Source organism: Aricia agestis, chromosome 11, assembly GCF_905147365.1.
Source record: "Aricia agestis chromosome 11, ilAriAges1.1, whole genome shotgun sequence".
NCBI lineage: Eukaryota > Metazoa > Arthropoda > Insecta > Lepidoptera > Lycaenidae > Aricia > Aricia agestis.
The window spans coordinates 12,568,389-12,580,618 of NC_056416.1; the positions used below are offsets into that span (position 1 = coordinate 12,568,389).

At 35.4% G+C, this 12,230-nt stretch overlaps 1 protein-coding gene across 8 annotated transcripts in view; it reads right to left on the minus strand.

Annotated features, from left to right (window-relative positions):
* Positions 1-12,230, minus strand: part of LOC121731895 (ephexin-1) — a 108,592-nt gene that overhangs the window by 62,934 nt on the left and 33,428 nt on the right. Inside the window, exon 1 of one of the 8 annotated variants that reach the window (XM_042121573.1) lies at positions 4,503-4,662. The exons of the other annotated variants lie outside the window; for them this stretch is intronic. The gene's annotated coding sequence lies outside the window, so the exon portion shown is untranslated. Of the gene's footprint in view, positions 1-4,502; positions 4,663-12,230 lie in introns of those variants that run through there. 8 annotated transcript variants of the gene reach the window in all.

Below are 12,230 nucleotides of genomic sequence, written 5' to 3' on the forward strand. Positions count from 1 at the left end.
TGGGTGTCGGTTTATCTGGTATTGTTCCTCACAATACACGTCCGGCGACCTTGTACCTTATATAACTGGGATTTCCGACAGCCTAAACACTAAAACATTGTACACTTTATACCTAGGTATTAAATTTTATGGCTCAAGCCACGCTCTTGTCGGTAGTTATAAAACAAAGCAATAGCACATTAATGTTACATCCTCAAATGTAACATGCTAATATCATGCTATAGAGAAATTATTTATTTGTGTATTTGTTTTTTTCAGGCATCTACCTATATGACTTACTCAGGGTGTAAAATAAAGAAGTAACTGTATTTTTGTTCGTATGTGTAAGAATTTTGTAGGTGTGGGAATAGAGTTCAGTTTGAAATAAGCAGCGATGAAACAGTTTTTTATGGGCAAATTCATTAGTCGTTGAGGAATTTCTCATAGAAAAATAGTAGTGAAAAGTAACTCTTTACTTTACTGCTTTCAGTGAACTCCATAATATAAAGGAGTAGGACCCATACAGTCCCTAAGCCATAATCACTTGTTTTGCATCTACTTATACTACTACTATCACTTGCATCTAAAAAATAAAGGCAACTTCTATCGACAAAATCGGAGCCAACGCTAAGTATAAACATGAAGGAATATACAGTGCCTGCAATAACAATCCAGCGTTATATTGAGGAAGTGATATGAAACAGTCGTAAAGGTAGCAGTAGACCTAATTTCATTTATGCACCACACGTGATAACTGTTTATGGAACACATCTGCAGACTATCGAAATATAGATCTTAATATATTTACAGGTATGGATCAAAGCGTACCTTCGGTATGCAGTAAGCGTTGAACGCTTTATCAGTTTTATCTCTGCATGCTGAGAATCAGAGGTAGGTACTATCAGAAAAGTTGATTCATACGCAGTACACAGATGGCGGACCAACGTAATTAAGACGCGCTATGTCAAACCCAGCCGGCAGATCAAAACTAACATTAAATTGATACATGATCCGACCAAATCACGTAGGTCCATCATCTGCCTATGAAGCAACTTCTTCGATGAACTTCGATACAGTAGCGAGTGCAAGATGCCTGAAGCTGGGTGAGATGGAAGCGTTCACCGACCCAGGGCCTGTTTCACCACTTCCTGATAAGTGTCGGATAGGCTATCCACAACTTAACTTATCAGATAGAGTATGGAGCGTCAGTCAAATAAATTGTGAATAGCCTTATCAGGAAGTGGTGAAACAGGCCCTTAGTTTTTTCCTAGAGTTCAAAATATCATTAAATTCAGTTTAAGCGTGGGATATCACAGACACCCAGGTCCCAGAGGGATTTATAATACTTGTATGGATTATGTCCTGTCTCTATTATGGCTAGATTACACAATCGAGTAGAGTCGCCAGATAGTGCAAACAGACAATTTGATCGGCCGAGAGCATACTAACCATACCGAGTGCTCGGCCGAGGTTACCGTCTCCTCACTCTACTCGGTAGGTGCAGCCCTGGATTTATGCCATGGCCTCTGGGCGGCAGCGTCCTATTGCGTCCTAGGGAGGGCGGTAGGTAGCGTTTAAGGATGGCGGCAGGGTTCGTACATAGGGGCGGCGAAATTAAAGTGGCCTATACTCATACAAAATATATATATCCGGCGCTGGGTAGATGTAATCAAGCCCATAAACCGTAGCCGGGGATCGGAACAATCTACGAACTCTACGAGTCCTCTAGAGTGCGTTTAGAGTTTCTTTAGCTTCTGAGTTCTTTCATAACCTTTATACTAAAAACCTATGGATCACTCTCACAGATACTTATATAAATAAAAGATCTAACCCTGAACGGACTATAGTAATTAAATACGTAGAGTATATTTAAGAATCGGAACGATAAGATTGCATCGTTTATTACATTATCGCTTAGCTTAGCTAATCGCAGCCACTCACGTGTGTCCGTGTGACCTTAATAGCTAGTAAATGGTAATTGAGCAAAGTGCTCATCATGGAATCGATACATCTGCGCCTGATTCTTGCTCTACGAGTATAGTCTGTGTACTAATAGAGACGCACAATTTAAATATAGCTCCTTGTCTACTCTATATCTATATCTTATATATATATATATATAAATGGATTTTCAAATGTGTTAGTCGCGCTAAAACTCGAAAACGGATTGGGCCGATTTTAGTCTTAAAATATTCGTAGAAGTCCAGGGAAGGTTTTAAAGTGACACGAAGTTCACCGGGACAGCTAGTAACTTATACATTTTATCAAAATCATCCTGAAACTTTATAGTGCACATTTTTATAAAATGTCACACTTTTATGTTTTCCGACATCTATAATCCATATTTATCTATATTTAGTGGTCTCTTTAGTCTTTTAAAGCGTAGCAGTTTTTTTTTAAATGAAAGATATGAATACTCGAGACCCCGGACAAGGACTTGACTAGTTTCTATCCTTAAAAAATACAGTTTTCGCACGATAACAGTAAATGAATTTCTGCGTAAAGTCAGCAGCAAGAAGTAGCTTAATTCAAGCTAACTGTAAACAAACGTGGCTCTAATGTGGCTAACAAGTGAAATCAAGGTTGATGTCGGCGTTGCTTCATACAGCATACCTCAGTTCTGAGTTGAGTAATACTGAGTATAATGAAAGTAAGTTTCAATTAAATACAATAATAATATGGCGATATTAGTAGATACTCCGCAGACTAAAGACTTAATTTAGTCGGCCGATAGTTTGACCGAATTGGGGTTACGGTACATTATTATCGGCCGATACAAATCGTTTAGTGTGCACACCAATTCATACATGTTCGTACTAATTAAGCTTTCGAACAAACTATCGGCCGACTAAAAGTCTGCAGTCTGCAGGGGTTCTTAAGACTCGTTGTTTTAAGCGAAAATAAATAAAAAACGGCCAACTGCGAGTCGGACCATTATAGAGCAAAATTAGGCCAAAAATTGTGATCTTTGTATGGAAACCACCCTTATTTTTTATTTTATTTTAATATTGTTATTAAAAATTAAACTTTGAGAAAAATTCAAGTACCTACCTGTTGTCATTATTGATATAGAGCAAAAAAAGGCCAAAAAAATCACGTTTCTTGTATGGGAGCCCCCCTTAACTATTAATATTATTTTGTTTTTAGTATTTGTTGTTATAGTGGCAACAGATTTATATACAATCTGTGAAAATTTTAGAAGTCTAGCTATATAGCGGTTCTTGAGTTACAGCCTGGAGACAGACGGACAAACATCGAAGTCTCAGTAATAGGGTCCCGTTTTACCCTTTGGGTACGGAACCCTAAAAACACTAATGCTTACCTTACACAAGGAGACTTGGTTTGGCTTCTATAATAAAAGCCAATAAACGAAGTTTTCCTTACAATACAGCTTATTTTTAACATTCGATAAATAAGATTTTCCAAGGACTGAATTATATCTATGCAAAATTTAAATAAAATGGATTCAGCAGTGTAAAGAGATAATACTGAAAGACAACTTTTGAATTAAAATAGATTAAAATACAAAAAATTCTTTAAGGGTCGCCATTTTTTTTTTCAAAACAAAATTCTTGACACATTAAAAAGGTAGATATATGCGGTATGCCTAATCGAATAAAAAAATTAATCAACATACTCCGTTTAGAGTTTAGACACGCTACTGTATAGGCGGTTAGTATCGATTTTCCACGCTACAATTTTATAAGGCTATTCGGCCATACACAAAGCTTTCACAATGTTATATTAAAAAGCATAATAAACATCAATATTTTAACCCATTAAGCCCAAAGCGGCACCCGGCTGCCGCATAACAATTGAAAATCTATAGTGTCTGCGATTACCACGATCGAGGTATTAAATATAATATTTATAGGATACCCTAATATTTTACTTGAATATATCGAAACTGTGTTTTAAACTCTACAGAACTCTATCTCTACAGTTTTAGCTTTTTCTATAAATTTATAAGTTATTATTTATTAAAGTACTTCAGTACTAAATATTATATTGTATTGATAATAATTATTTCATAGTTCATGTAGGTATTATCAAGTACATTTACTGCCTAGTACCTTCAGTATTTCGTTTATGCACTTTGAAAATTCTCTGTGAGAATAATTTCAGATGACTCTACATTATTTTACATTTAAAACGTATTTATACTCGGAATAAAACAATATAAAAGTCCATTGTATTCCTGTTCTAGATATCATTATGAGGCCTATATCTAGAAACTTTTCAGCATAACTAGATAGCACTGAGCATCCTTTATGTGATAAAATGTATTGCGTTTGGCATAACAAGTTCATTGTATTTGTTTATCAACAAAAATTCTAAAAATGTTTGTATCTTATCAATAAAATTATTTTTATGAAACTTATCTTGAAGCCAAATAACCGATTTCATTAAAATCCATAAGCGAATGTAAAACAGTATAATATGTACCACTCAATTCTAAAATTCTTTGTATCTCATCACAACAATTTTTATGAAACTAACTTTAAATCATGAAGCGAACTTACCGATTTCATTAAAATCCATAAGCGATTACACTTCACTTTACACTAAGCACTGAATACTGTTGATCTGTTGATCCAAAGATGTAGCAAACACGTAGCTATTAATAAGCGAATCATATAAAAACTTAGCGGGGGATGTGACGCGAATCACATGCGTACCAGCGCGCGGCGCCGAACGAATGTCGGCTGTGGCGAACCGCGCTACAGATTCAGCTAGGGCTGCCTCATTCAGGAAATATACGTTTAGAGAGACTAGAGTTATTTTACCTGTTACGTTTGAGATACATAATCGATTTTCGGCTCTTCCCCTAACGGGAATTTTATGAGGATGCAAAGTTTAACACACAAGTTTAGGTGACTGTGGCCGGTTTCTATGAAAGCAAGCCGTTAAGCAGTAGTATTTTTATAGCGTCCAAGTGTGTGCGCAGTACACAGGAGCACTATCTCTTCTTTTACTCTTATAACCTAGTGGGACGGACGACCGTCACGACCGGCGCGGCGCGGCCAGAGATCAGGCGCAGGGCCGACTTTTTACGTGCCTATCCGACGCATGGATTTTTACGGATCAAGTTTAGCAATCATAGAAAATTAAGAAGAGAAGAAAAAAAAGAGAAAAACTATTCGTACTCTTTCGACGAAAATGTTTTTTAGGCTATGCTGTTCCACGAAATAAACAGCGACAAGTAACTACTAAAACAAGTACATACTCTACATTGGAAACCATTACTTTTTCCGAAAAAAAAAATCGTTTTAGGCCTCAACTGTTTCCCCACAAAAACTCAGCAACAAATCAAGATAAGGCAGAGATCTAACTTTAGTAACAAGTTTAGCTTTTGACAGCCCTATAACAGTCCGGCGTGACCTATAGAGCTAACTGGGTGAATCGGTCGATGTACACAATACACATACCTGGTAAAAGGTAAAAGCCTCAAACAATAACAGTATCCTTTTCTTTGAATTGCTAATGATAAGCAGTCATTACGATTATTAGTTAGTTATGTTAAAATCCATAAACAATAGTTAATCCATTATGGAAAAGACTGGAATAGTTTTGTTTTGACTTTGCTTTGTGTCTTGCATGCTAAAACAAAAGAAGCCTTACTCGTATCATTCTAATAGCTTTTTGAATATTTTACCTTCGTGATCCAACTAAATCAACAAATGCCCCGAGAAATCTAAAGCCTTTTTTTGCCTTAAAAAAGAAGTTATAATGTACGAATGATTCGTCAATATTTTTTACACACCATACTTAAATCAATAATCACTGATCATCAAAATTTGGCCTTCTTATCAATACTAACTAGTAAATTCAATGCTAAACACTTTTGGAGACTATTAAAAATAACATTCATGGTTAGTATGTGGCTTACTTGACCCGGATTCCTCAGTAATTGTGAATTGGCTACTACCATTCCCAGTCTTCTGAGAATATTTTGTTTGTATACCGTTTAGTAACATTTCTTTCCCTGCCAAAGTATCATGTCAATCACAAATTGAAATTTTACTAAGTATACAGGGTGTAACAAAACTAAGTGATAATATGGGTCCCCAGCTATATAATATAGAGTTCGCTGTGAAAGTAGCAGCGCTAAAAGAGTAACTTTTTTACCATTTTATGTAAACATTCATGACGCGAGCGCTTGCCCATGCAAATAAAATAAAAAAATGCTTTTTCAGCGCTGCTTCTTTCACATTGAACTCTATTTGATAAGGGACAAATATATACACCCTAAAGTATTATCACTTACACCTTGTGTTTGTACTTTGTATTAATCACTTTTTCAAGGTAACGGACGAAGTCAAAAAATATAGCTGATACACTTTTAAATATTTTAATTAGTAATGAAGAAATATATATACTTTTTAATCTATTAACGGCGTAGTAAAAGCATCCTTAAAGTAAACTTGATGTAATTAAACACTGTAAGCGATACTGTTATAAAATCTCACCTTATGCGAGTAGGGTTGCCAGAACGCCAATACTAATAGCCGGACAAACCAGACAGCTTAGCCGGAAATTTGTATAAAAAAGCCGGAAACCCTGCTATCTTGACACCTAGAATTTGAACTCTTAGTACAATTCTTCAATTCAATAAGATTATTGATATCGTCTAACATAGTAGGCAGTTGACCATGTCCGGCTTTATCAAGACGCCTGGCAACCCTATATGCAGGTATAAGTTTACGGACTTCACAGTGACGAAGCCCGAGGAAGCGCTAGGGTTTCTACACGATTATATAAGTTCCATGTAATCCTCAGATCGGAATTATACACAAGGAGCAAATCCAAAAGTATATAACTTTTTTGTTACACTCTGTAGATATTCGGTGACCTGTCAACGTTCTTTAGCCATGTCGATACCTAATGGTATAACTACTTGTGATTAAAGTCTAGCTTTTTCACTACACAAAAACCAAACAAATTATATTATGAGAACTTTTCTTTCTTATATTTAATAGAATTATTATACACCATAAAAGAAAATGAGAGATTTTCTAAAATTACCAATAATTGCTTTTAAAATGATCTCATGATTGTGACAGACGATGTTAAAGAAGGAAAATAATTTCCTTTCAGCAATAATAATAATAATATAACGGTTCTTATTTCTCACATTGTATTCATTCTTCAATACAGTTAATACTATCATCATTTCCTTAAAGTTTTTCTCATTTCCTCACTGGATTTATTTACTCATTTAATATAACAGAGCCGTTATAGTGAGAGCGATATAACGATATTAATTTCAAAACCACGTGTAAGCCGCGCAATAAAGAAACATTATATTATTAATATGTACCATCGAGGAAATTGATTCCTTTCAATGTTAGCTGTGATCGGTCGGATGGGTTTGACTTAAGAGGAGTCCACACCGCCCTTTTTTCCATACAAACGTTGTCGCCTGTTTCCTCCCTGGATAATGCTGGTAGAGTTATAATTTTTTTCCTGAATATCTACGGCAACTAATACAATGTCCCTGTGTTTTCTTTCTTTTCATAATTTAATAATTAAATAAGATATGAATGTTCAAAAACCCAAAAAAAAATGGCCAGATTTTCCGCTGTGTTCAAACATCCAGAAAACAGATTTGGCTAGATTTTTCAAAAAAAATAATAAAACATACACAGGGACACAGCTCAAGCCTTTCTTTAATCTTTAATGAAAAAAGATCGGTTTTTAAAAAGTTTTGGAGAAGGAATCAGGGGATTTCTCTAGCCCCTGGTGTATCCTCTTAAGGTGACGCCTTGATAATTTGGCTGCAGCGATATCGATTTTTCTTAACAATGACTAAAGCTAAGAAATTAAAGTTCATTGTCAGTATTCATCATGCCTTTGTCTTTGAATAACCCATAGCAAAACACGATTGGTCAACTTTTATAACACAGAATAGTAAATCAAAAAGACCTCTATAAAAACAGGGATTCTAATTTTGCCAGCAGAGGAGAGTGATTTAAGCTACTAAAATTTGTACATAGATTAGTTCAAGCATACACTATAATTTGCCCATAGCTTATATGAAATATATTTATGGTTTTTAAATTACGAGACAAAAACCATTTTGTCGCTTACGCCCTTCCCATTTCTTGCTGTTCCATTTCTTGTTTTATAGGTGGGCACTACTTAGGCTGTGTGATAATTTGCTAAGTTCTTGGCTTGAATTTTTTTTTCAATTAAATAATTTTGAGTTTAAGGCTAGTTAAGAGTGGTCCTCCGTCTTATTCAATACGCTTGTAAGTCACGCAGAAGTATGTTAGGCCGAGAACTTTTTAAACAACTCTCGTATGTCAAGTAAATAATATAGTAAAAGTTCGGATTGGCGACACGTCCAGTAGGCACAATTGCAGAACTTTCAATGTGCACGTTCCTCATAGAACAATGATCTCAGCACAGCTCCACCCTAACCTCCGTTCAAATCGTTGAAAACTTGTCGCTTAAGGTCAACGTCACCAGTTTCCATTAGACAGCAGCATTTAGTGCGTAAAATATCGTTAGGTTCGACCGTTGACAAGTTCGTAGGTGTGTTTATTGGTAGTGTGGAGTAAAGGTTAGCGCTAGAGGTTAGAGGGAGGGGCATAAAAGTGACAATTAAAAAACTACTCGGCCTGAATGAGCTCGCTTGATTGAATTAATACTACGGGCTCATAGAAAACTGGCTCTATATGAAAACTGATTAAAGCAACCGGAGTCCTATGGTGAGGATTTAATGGCCAGGAGCACAACTAGTAACATAAGAGAAACTATTAACTAAGCATTTAACTTCTTTGGTGTTGTGAATGTGAGCACTGTTAATGAGGCAATTTATGTGCTCATTCCTGTTTAATTTGAAAAAAAAAAAACTTTAGGGGAGGACTCAACAGAAACCTAATTTTAAACAGTCTTCATCTCATATAGAGTCACAGAGCTGAGAGCAGTCTTTAAAGTCTCAGACACTCTTCATCTTAATCCATAAATGCTTATCTTCAATAATTTACCTACAACTGTCTTTCATCAACTGAAGTCAAACAAACCGGCTGACCTCGACCACGAATGCCGTTGGAACGAGGAATGCTCTTGTGTGCGTTAGTAAAAAGGCTTTAGATTTTTTGTTATTCCCATACACCTAACAGAATATAAATTCCTGGTGATTGATCAAGATTTTATTTTGATTCAAGCTTAAGGTATGTTAAGGAAAGAGTTCTTGAAGCTTATTGAATTAATTGAAGAGTGTTCTCATCAATCATGAAAAATCTCTCATCATTTTTATGAAATGTCAAACTAACATAATATTGTAACCACAGATTATAGAAGTAAATTGTAACGAACTGAATCTAACGAGAAGCTGGGTAGGGGTACTAAACTAACTGCAATAATTTCAAAGCTTGAAAAGAAGTAGAGAAAAGTTGCAAAGATAGGCACGACTAAGAATTCTATTAACAGATTGTCACATCTTTAAATAAGATAGAAAGTCTTGCATTTCATCTCGCAATGCAATAAAACTACCGTGTGAACATACGAGTAGAACATAAAACTAATTTATAGTTAGCAACAAAATTATTTTCAATACGTGTTTCGCAACATATCGGTTTAACTACTTAAGAAACGATCTTGCCTAACCGTAATTGTAATTATCGTTACAATAGTACTCACTTCTAGCTCATTAGTCAACTATTAAATGCATGTTACCTATGTGCACAGGGTGTAACAAAATTGTGTGATGATACTTTAGGGTGTGTATGTGTCTCATAATATTAAGTTGACTGTAAAGTAAGTAATTTTGCATGGGATCATGATGCTGGGGCACTATCACAAAAAATAATTTGCTCTTTCAGCGCTGCTACTTTCAGAATGAACTCTACATGAGGGACACATACGCATTATTATCACTTAGTTTTGTCACATTCTGTCTGGATGTTTACTGGATGAGCTTGTAGCGCCCTCTGCTTTGACCTTTGCATAATATCCCCTTTAACTGAATTTAAAACATGAAAAAAAAACGTTTACCTTGATTCATAAAACGAAGTCTTAAATTCCAGGGAATCCCCAGTACCAGGTATTGCCTGTCTGGCGTTGAAAACATTGAAATGGTTGGGAATTTACAAAACCTTTATTAACCGGCGCATTTGTATTATCGATTCTTACTTCATAATAGTCTTGCACATCTTATTGATAGAGGATCTCCAGCAAAACTATTAGAGGCTGTCTGAAGAGCTCAACACAACAAGTGAATGTTATCAAAATATTTGTTTCTAAGAATAATAGAAAGTTTAATTAGTTTCAATATAAGGAAACCATTATGCAATTAAACAAATAGTCGCTATGGAGTACTTTCATAGAGCTGAGCCTCAAAGTTTCTTTCAATATTATAATATCTATTGTCATTTGTCTATAGTCTATACTCTTTAATCCAGGGTTTCCCAAACTTATTTTGTCTACTGCCTACTTTGAGAACAAATTATGTTTTAGCGCCCCCCATTGTTTCAATTTTAAATGCATCCAGATGAACCACACCGCCCCTCTTTAGACCTTCAACGCCCAAAAGGGAGCGTTATCGTCCACTTTGGGAAAGGCTGCTTTAATCTATCTATAGAACAGGGGTTCCCAATCTTTTTCAGCCTGTGGCGCACTTATTAATCAATATTTTGTCACGGCGCGGCGCCCTTCTCCTAGCTATTACAAAAAATACCTACATAAATAAACACGTTTAATGATTATAGTTAGGTTAAGCAAAAAAATAATAATAAAGAAATATTTAATCATCTGTCTGCTTTGTATAATTCATAATATATTATAATTTAATTTCATAATATTTGTGGCTATGGTCTATGGATAATGAATAATGATGGAGGACCGACTCACGACGCCCCTCATGCCTTTCCACGGCGCACCAAGGCGCCGCGACGCATTTTTGGGAACCCCTGCTATAGAATATGGAGTACGGGCTCACTTGAGTCAGCATGAAATAAAGAAATTGAAGTGGATAATATATAATTATTTTCTCTCAAATTAACAATGTCGCAACCTGCACCTGGAAACTCAAGCTGGGCCCAGTGGGCTTATGAAATCAATGTCTTATAAAGTAGCGCCAAATCTGTCTCAGAAAGTGCTTGAACGTAAATTTTAACGTCACCTTATTCAAAATTACTGTAAGATACCGGCGTTGATAAGCTTTATATAATTAATTAAACCATTCAATAATTATTAGAAAGGTTTACTAAAATAATTACCTATTATAAGTCTTAATTTGCGAATCAACCGTTTAGTCGAAATTATGTAACTTCTTATCGAGAACCAAATGACTTAAAACCTCCATTCTTGTTTTTGACCGATTTTTATTGTAATTCAATACAATACTAATCCATTATTATTTACTAAATGTTTCGCGCGGCTTCGCCCGCGTAATTTAGGAATTTCACGGAAACCGTACATTTTTCCGCAAAAATAGCCTATGTCCCTTCACGTGGTCTATTCTTCATGTGTGCCCAATAACATAAAAATTGCTCCAGTAGTCCTTAAGTATAATAAGCAATTTCAAATAATTTCCCCCGTTATTTCCACCTTTTTCTCTATTTCTTCGCTCCTATTAGTCTTAGCGTGATAAAATACAGCCAATAGCCTTCCTCGATAAATGAGCTATCTACCTAACACTGAAATAGTTTTTCAAATTGGACCAGTAGTTCTTGAGGTTAGCGCGTTCAAACAAACAAACTCTTCCGCTTTATAATATTAAAAAGTACATATTATAGATTACCAAGAAACTAGGAGACCAATATTTGGTTTGATTCCAAAGAAAGTAAAAAATAATAAATTTGGTTTGATTCCAAAGAAAATAATAAATAAATAACAATAAGACACACGGTTTCGACAGCCAAGACCAAACTAGATTATTTTGCTCTCAAACCCTTCACAGCTATTTCATGAAAAAAATGCAGGCTTCCTTGAACCAGTTATTTTATATCCAATTTATAATTTAAAATGTACCAAATCTTCCGCATTCCTTTAAATGTAGCACACCCACCAATCACCATCAACAAAAAGTACGGAATCGAAGATGCAAAAACATCTAGCAATGTGACCAAACCAGCCTGGGTTAGTCAGGAAGAGATGAAAGTGGGGTCGACGGACTAGACACTGGAACTCCCTGTTCCATATGACCATAACTCCTGGCAACACTTTCGCGGTTTCACTTTTAGCTATCCATTGTGAAAATTATTTTCAGATTTTTTACTAGTGGTTTTTTAAAGCCCAAGCAT